Here is a 7,711-nt window from a genome sequence, read left to right on the forward strand (position 1 = left end):
ACCAGGTCAAAATGTCTGAATTGCCGTTTTTCCCTCATCTTTTTTGTTAAGTTTTTCAAAAAAAAAAAAAAAGAACAGGGGGAGGGATAAGTAAGAATTACTTTGGTTGCAGATTTTCATCGGAGGTTAATTCATTTGTTTCTGTGTTTAAAGGTGAACAGTATTTCATCATTTCTGGTTTACGGTAGTCTGGCCCGTATGGTATGATACCATACTTTAGGCGTTTTCAAAACACAATCTTATTCACGAAGTCATGAATGAAATGACACTTTGGGGTTGTTTAGAAATAGATATTTAACAAGACCACAAATCTTTACGTTGTGACATTGTATACACAGGAATGTACATTCGAACACGAATGACATGTCAATGCTTAGCTATCCAGGTCGAAACCGTCAACAGACAACTCAGACGAAAGAAAGTGATTAATTATTTCACCTAGTTGAAAGTATGTGTTGTTACTTGAAAAAAATTGTAATATTGGAACTACATACAAAGAGCTATATGACTATTAGCTCCTGTAAGGACCCACGCTTATCCCTTTTCATTGCAGCGTTGTAGTTAACGAGATAACTTACGTCTTATCACTGTGTATTATTAACATGTTTGTTTGTTTGTTTTTGTTTTTGTTTTCGAGCCCCCTTAAAAAGGAAATCCAGTCCAAGAATAAGTTAGTCTGATAAAAAAGAGTAAAATCTTACGAATTCAACGGTAAAAATTCGACTGAAATCGGATGAAAAATAAGGAAGTTATGACATTTTGAAGTTTTGCTCATTTCTGCAAAACAATTCTTGTATATAATATGCAGATGATTGAGCTGACCATGCCATAATCTCACAATTTTTCATCGATCGTGTACAAAAAATGACGAAAATTCAATGTTTCTGTTATTGAAGTCCAAAACATGATGTTATTCCTGGTTGAATAACTACAGAATAGTGATCAGTTTGATATAATCAGGATTTGAGCCTCGGACATAAATTGCGTTTGAATTAAAAACCGGAAATTTCACAATTTTATGTACAAACTATATGGCAAGTTGTGAGGGGATGACATACTCACTTTGCCATTTGCATATTCATATTGACTGTTCACTTCAAGAACTGTTTCCTCAAAAATTAGCGAAACTTCAAATTGTCATAACTTTCTTATTTTTCATCCGATTTCGATCAAAATTTTAACATTGAACTCGTAATATTTTACTCTTTTTTTCCATCAAACTGACTTATATTTGGACTGGATTTCCACTTAAGGCATTAAGCTTGCCCGACCTAGCAATTACTTGCAGACGCAGAACATTTCTTCAGCGTATTTAGTAAATATACTGATGTCAATGCATTTCAGCTTGAATTCAAAAGCCTTAGCCAGTAACTATCATTCATCATCTAGGTCCTTTAAAAAAGTGTGTTTTTTTTTTTCAAATCGAATTCTTACTTTGAAAGCTCCAGTGATGTGCATTACATTTACAGGGGGTGTCGCTATGCCAGGCAAGTCACAGAGATGTTGTACAGTAATGTCAAAGAGTGAACTCCGCTATCAAAATTACATAAACCATACAATCACGAGAAAGTAAAAGGATAGTGTAATCAAAATAGGCTTTATCGTGCTGCATGTCATCAGTTGACCTTTGCGATTTAGACATTCAAACAATGAATCAGGTTATCTGTCAGAAAATTAAATTTCCTTTCGAATCTTGAGCTCATGCAGTTCTATGAAGTATGAGATCTCAAGAGTTTTAGTTTGTGGAGACAATTGCGGAATTGTGTCAAATTCGCAGGTTCCCAATTTTTTATTGAACAAAATTATTTATGGGTCGTTTTGTCCTCTTTACACATCTTGACTTCCACGTTTTCACAGACCACACCCTATATAGCAGTATCATGCACATTCAATGACGAATGGTTAGTCGGTCATCCTCGTGTCCGAATCTCCGGACTCCCACGCCCCATGGAACTAGGACCTGTCCACAACTGGGTCATCCAAGGCAGTGTGGATGGGTCATGTCCACTGGTGACCTTCACTGCTTGAGCACAGGTCAAGCTCAGATTCAGGTCACAGGGCATATGGACACAACACGTGGGAATTAGCTGCTTTGATGAGTGAAGTACAGGCGACTATATGGGTTGGTTTCTCGTTTTTTGTTTTGTTTTGTTTTGTTTTGTTTTGTTTTGTTTTTTGTTGCAGAGTAAGGAAAAACTGTCACTGAGTGTTTCACTATACATGTATGTCTTTCGAGAATTCACACAATACATTTATTGTGATGTCATCGGCACAATCTACCTTATGTATGATAGTTACGGTTACGAGTCAACTTGATCGTGCGATAAAGTGGTTTTGCACTTTATTGAACGCATCAATTCAGGGAAAAGTCAAACCCGACCAGGGATTTTGACGACTAATGTGAATCGCACCTGAGTTAGTATAGTCAGACATTGGGGAAGGAATCACAAAATAGAAGCTGTGTCAGTTCTAACCTCTGCCAAGACCTGTCATTCAGTGCAAGAAGAGTAGACATGGTCGTTTGTCTAAATTGACCAAGGGGCTTGGTTTGACCAAGGATAGATATTACTGGTTTGACTATAGTCGAGCCATCACCGAGAGCCAATTTTTACCCATCGCTCCGACGCTCTCTACTTCGGCACTGTAACTCCTTTCGCTCACGGCTACCAGTGCTAACAAAAGCTTACAGGTCCCTTGAAAAATGCTGTCATCGATTAGCTCCTTATATCGTCTGGACGCATTTTGTTAGAGTTGTTCCGTGCCCTGTTTAAAAATTGATAATGATAATGATGATGGTGGTGATGACGATGATGATGCTGATGATGATGACGATGATTAAGTTATTTAGGTAGTAGTAACAGTAATAGTAGTAGTAGTATTAGTAGTAGTAATAGTAGTAGTAGTAGTAGTAGTAGTAGTAGTAGTAGTAGTAGTAGTAGTAGTAGTGGTAGTAGACTAAAAGTAGTAATAGTAGCAGTGATGATGATAACAACAATCCAATAACAAACAAGGTCATTGCTCGACATCGTCGTCGTCGTCACCGTCATTAGGGAGCTTTAGATTTTAGACGCGCGGACGTTCAAAGGGGAAAAAACATGGTCTGAGCGTGCGCAGTAGCGCACGTCAAGTTACTGCGCACGCTCAGACCATGTTTTTTTCTCTTTGAACGTCCGCGCGTCTAAAATCTAAAGCTCCCTAATATCATCATCTATCATCACCATCATCACCATCACCACCACCACCACCACCACCACCACCACCACCACCATCACCACCATCATCATCATCATCATCATCATCATCATCATCATCATCATCATCATCATCATCATCATCATCATCATTTCTTTTGCATTCCAGAGGGGTAAGATTTGCCTATTGATTGCCAACGATATACCCTGGCAACATGCATGGATTCCCTCCTCATTCCGTGAACTTTTATTCGAATCCATCTGTCGTGCTGCTTCCCCCGTCTCTTCTCCCCCCAACCCCCCCCCCCCGTCTCTGCCTCTCCATTACTCCCCCCCCCCCCCCTCTTCTCCCTCTATTTTCTCTTTCATCAGTGTGGTGACTGGATATTGATATAAACCAATAGCATATCTACTTGTCATCATGTTCATGAATCCTGAATAAAGGGGATGGGTGGAGGAGGAGGAAGGAAAAAAATACTTCTCATGAATCTCACATGACAACAGGGTGCGTGCATCCCCGGAGAGCGTTGAGTGATGCATGGGTCTCACGATGTCTCCCCAACCCCCATTTTACCCCTTCTCAGCATACAGTGTTGCCTAGTCCCACCTTTGGATTGAACGATGTCACCGCGGGACCACAAGTACCCAAATAACACTGAGTAAATATTTCTCAAGGGACATTGAAAGGGCGTTCAGACATCTGATACTATTTCAGGTAGTTAGGAATCACTTGACTACAAGTCATATTTTGAAACTAGATATGACTATGATCCCAACGTGAAGCCAAGACATCACCTTCCTGGATCGCTAGGAAAATTGACGTGGATAAGTCTCGTAGGTTTTACATTACCATCCATGAGTTAAATGTTAACGTACTTGTGTCATATTACGGGAAATTCATCCCCAAATCAAAGTTACACATCAGTCATTATGTCTATTCAGTATTGTAACTGCCTACTTTTCTAACTGGAGGTAGAACACTAGACGTATTGCTTTCTTCCCTGTCCATTTTTGTCTTTCGGATTAGCTATGTGATATAACCTGTTATGTTGTTTTTCCAGAAGACACCTGTATATTCAACATTTCTGTCTGATTTACCTCTTCATGCTCGAATACTGCCCAAGGATTTTTGGTGAACGAATAACATAGAGAATGGCTTCTCGGCAGAGGTTTCATACCTCGTGCATGATTGCTACTCCTCCTCACCAGTTTTTTTTTTCCCTCCCCCATCAAGTGCCATTCTTCCCTCCATCGTTTCCTCCCAAAGTCATCGACCAGACCCCTTCCTCTCCCCAATCCTTTACCTCAACATTCTCTACTTCACCACCTCTTGCCTTCCTTTTTTGAAAGCTCTGCAGGGAATATTTTTCCTCCTTCAATGCAAGAGGAAAACTTCATTTGAAATACATAACCTTCTACAGCAGGGGCGGAATAAGGAATTTCATAAGGGGAGGCGCCTTTACAAAATTAAAGGGCGGGGGGGGGGGGGCACACATGCTCCCCATTTTTCTTTTTATTTCTTTTGTTTTAAACAAAAATAAAGAGGGGGGCGCGCCCAGTGCGCCCCCCTCTGGATCCGCCACTGAGTGAGAATAAATTGTGAATATATAAATGCAGCATAATGTTGGACTATGAGATTAGTCAACTATATATATGCTTTTCCTGGACATACTAAAACTGATGCCGCTTCCCCTTGGCCTTGTTATAACAAGGTCAGATCTACCAAGATACCTGATGTAACAGGTAATTTTTCCAGTCCCATCCCTTTCGTATTCTTTTGTTAATATCCCTGATATAACAAGATACCTGATATATTGAATGAATTTGAGCGGTCACGAGCAGCTTGTTATGACATGGTTCCCCTCTCTATATATCTTATACAGATATACATGATATGTTTTCAGTGAACTTCTTGTAAGGTGAGGATATAAAAATAATAACTTGGTACAGGTCAAAGCATATATTCATTTGTCCTTCTGCAATAATATTCTACTCTCAGTCACAAAATGTACAATATGGTAAATTGTGTGTGAAAATTGGACTAGCGCATGTTTGGATTTATGCAAGGGTTGCAGGGTTAGCAGTCACAGTTCCTTGTCAGTCCCACATACTCAAAACAGAAATGATATAGCAAACATATGTTGTCTCCACAATGTTCCTGATTGCACAGCAGTACATCACTGATTAAGTTGGAATGTAATCACTCTTGTGTCATTACGATCCTGTGAGCATTTTCATGATTGCTTACTGTAAAAGTTGATACATGTATTTTCCTGCCACTAATTTTTCACGTTCGGCTGGGCAAGAAGAGTTTCATGTGTTTTTAAATTCCGCGGAATCAAGACAACTACTGGAACATACGGCAAGCAAAACTATTTGCGTGCTTTTATTTTTGCGTGAGCTTCTCTGGTTGGGCGTAATGTGCACAAATTTCAACACTGCGAAAATTTCCACTTTTACAGTAACAAAACAAAAAAGCAGTATGAAACCCTTAGCAAGGGTTTCCATCTGTCAACTTGAAGCTGCAAATTGGCAAGGTAGAGCAAACACACAAAGAAAACTTGACAAAGACACGACAACTCAAAATGATATTGGATTGATGAGTCACAAATCACATTCTGTCCTTTAATTCCTGTTGCACATTTTGCCAATTTGATATACTTGCATGATCAATTTGCATTCCTTCAAAGACACTTGCAATAACTGATTCTGTACACAATTATATTTACACATCATATAAGTATATATCACACATGTCCACACATTTACATACTGATAATGTCCTATTACTGTACAATCTATGTGAAATGAATAATAAAACCATTTAACCACGGAGATGTGACTTAAAATAGTGACATTGTGAACTTTCTCATGGAAGAGAAAATCATTTAAAATAAGGCAACATCTGAAGACAAGACTATCTTGAAAACAAGGTAAAGATGATATATTTTGTGCTGCACCATTGGATTATTCAAGAGCAAACCCTATTAGATCATGCTTGCACTAAGATATCAGCTGAATATGACATAGAATTGAGTGCTGTTTTAACATTTCTTTTTAGTACAAGAAAATATGAACTACATAAAGAAGAAAGAAGAAGAAAGGAAACCAATGTGTAAGATACTGACTCAGTAGATAAATACTACAGGTATACAACCTTGTATTACTTTATATGGAAATAAAATTATTTGAATTAAAATGTAAAAATTGAAATTGAATTTGGCTTCCGCTAATATTCATCTATTGTTACCACAGACCAAGTGTGAAATGATGTTGCACAAAGAAGCCCTAATCACACTGTGCAACAAACACTTCAGACATGGATGAAAGGTTTTGATCAATGGTAAGCAGCACTTTCAAGCATGTTGAATACTGTGCAAGAGTCCAGGTCAGATCGTAGCAGGTTTTGGACAAAAAAAGCATCTAATATGGCCAAACATGACTGATGTGCATTGATAACAACAGGAGCTTATCATTTGTATAATTGCCTATAACTCTACTCTCAACACAAGTACATTGACTAAAATTTTCCCACAATTTACAGAAAACTAGAGATGTTTGACCAAATACTTTCAAAGGGCTTTTGTTGTTCCTAATGATTACTGTTCAAGTCACCAGAGCTAAAGTGGATCTTATGAAGCAATTGCACGCTCCTAACAAAACACAAATAGATACCGAGACTTGGTGTCACATGACCTCATCATGTGACCCACAGGATTTGTTGTCAAGGTCTTTGCATCCAGTAAACAGTTCATTAGAGCTTCTTCTTCTGTGCAGTTTACAGAAATAAAGCTGCTGTTAGTACACAGGGTGCTGTTCATTCATTGCAATCCTACGAGGACTCACAACCCCCCGTAAGATTTCGTCCATAAAAATATGCTTCCAGAGAAAAACCGTCGTCAAAACTTTTCCTCATTACCAACAACGACTAAAGTGATACCCTTTAAAAAAAAGAGAAAAAAAAAATCTCCATGAGACTAAAATATCTTCAGCGTGAGAATGCCATGGTTAAATGGCACGGTGAAAAGCGCTTGCATGAGAATGAGAGGCATTTACAATAGGCTACAATAATAAAGCGAATTACCAACCACCGTGCATTTTCTTGATCCTCTGTGCCCATCACAAACACTCGTACATCGCTGTAAAGAAGAACCAGCCTGTGAGAGAGGTGCAAGTGCTGGAGAGTACGGGTTCATAGGACATGTGTTGGCTAAGTTCATAGCCTAAGATGTGTTGGTCATTTGAATGCGACAAACAAAATCATTTTGTAGATAAAATTTGCAGCATTTGCATCTAAAATGCACAACTGCATTATTTTCCACGAAGGAAATTGTATAACATCTAAATACAAAACAAAAGGTGCCCACATATCTTTGGGTGTGTTGAACAATACTGTACTTCACATTCCAATTACATTGGGGATAATTTCTACCTTAAACAGTAAAAACAATAAAAAAAAACAACAACAACAAATTGCAGTATTACCATAGCAGAATTTGCTGCATCATGTTGAAACATTG

Source organism: Diadema setosum, chromosome 14 (genome assembly GCF_964275005.1).
Source record: "Diadema setosum chromosome 14, eeDiaSeto1, whole genome shotgun sequence".
Taxonomy (NCBI): Eukaryota; Metazoa; Echinodermata; class Echinoidea; order Diadematoida; family Diadematidae; genus Diadema; species Diadema setosum.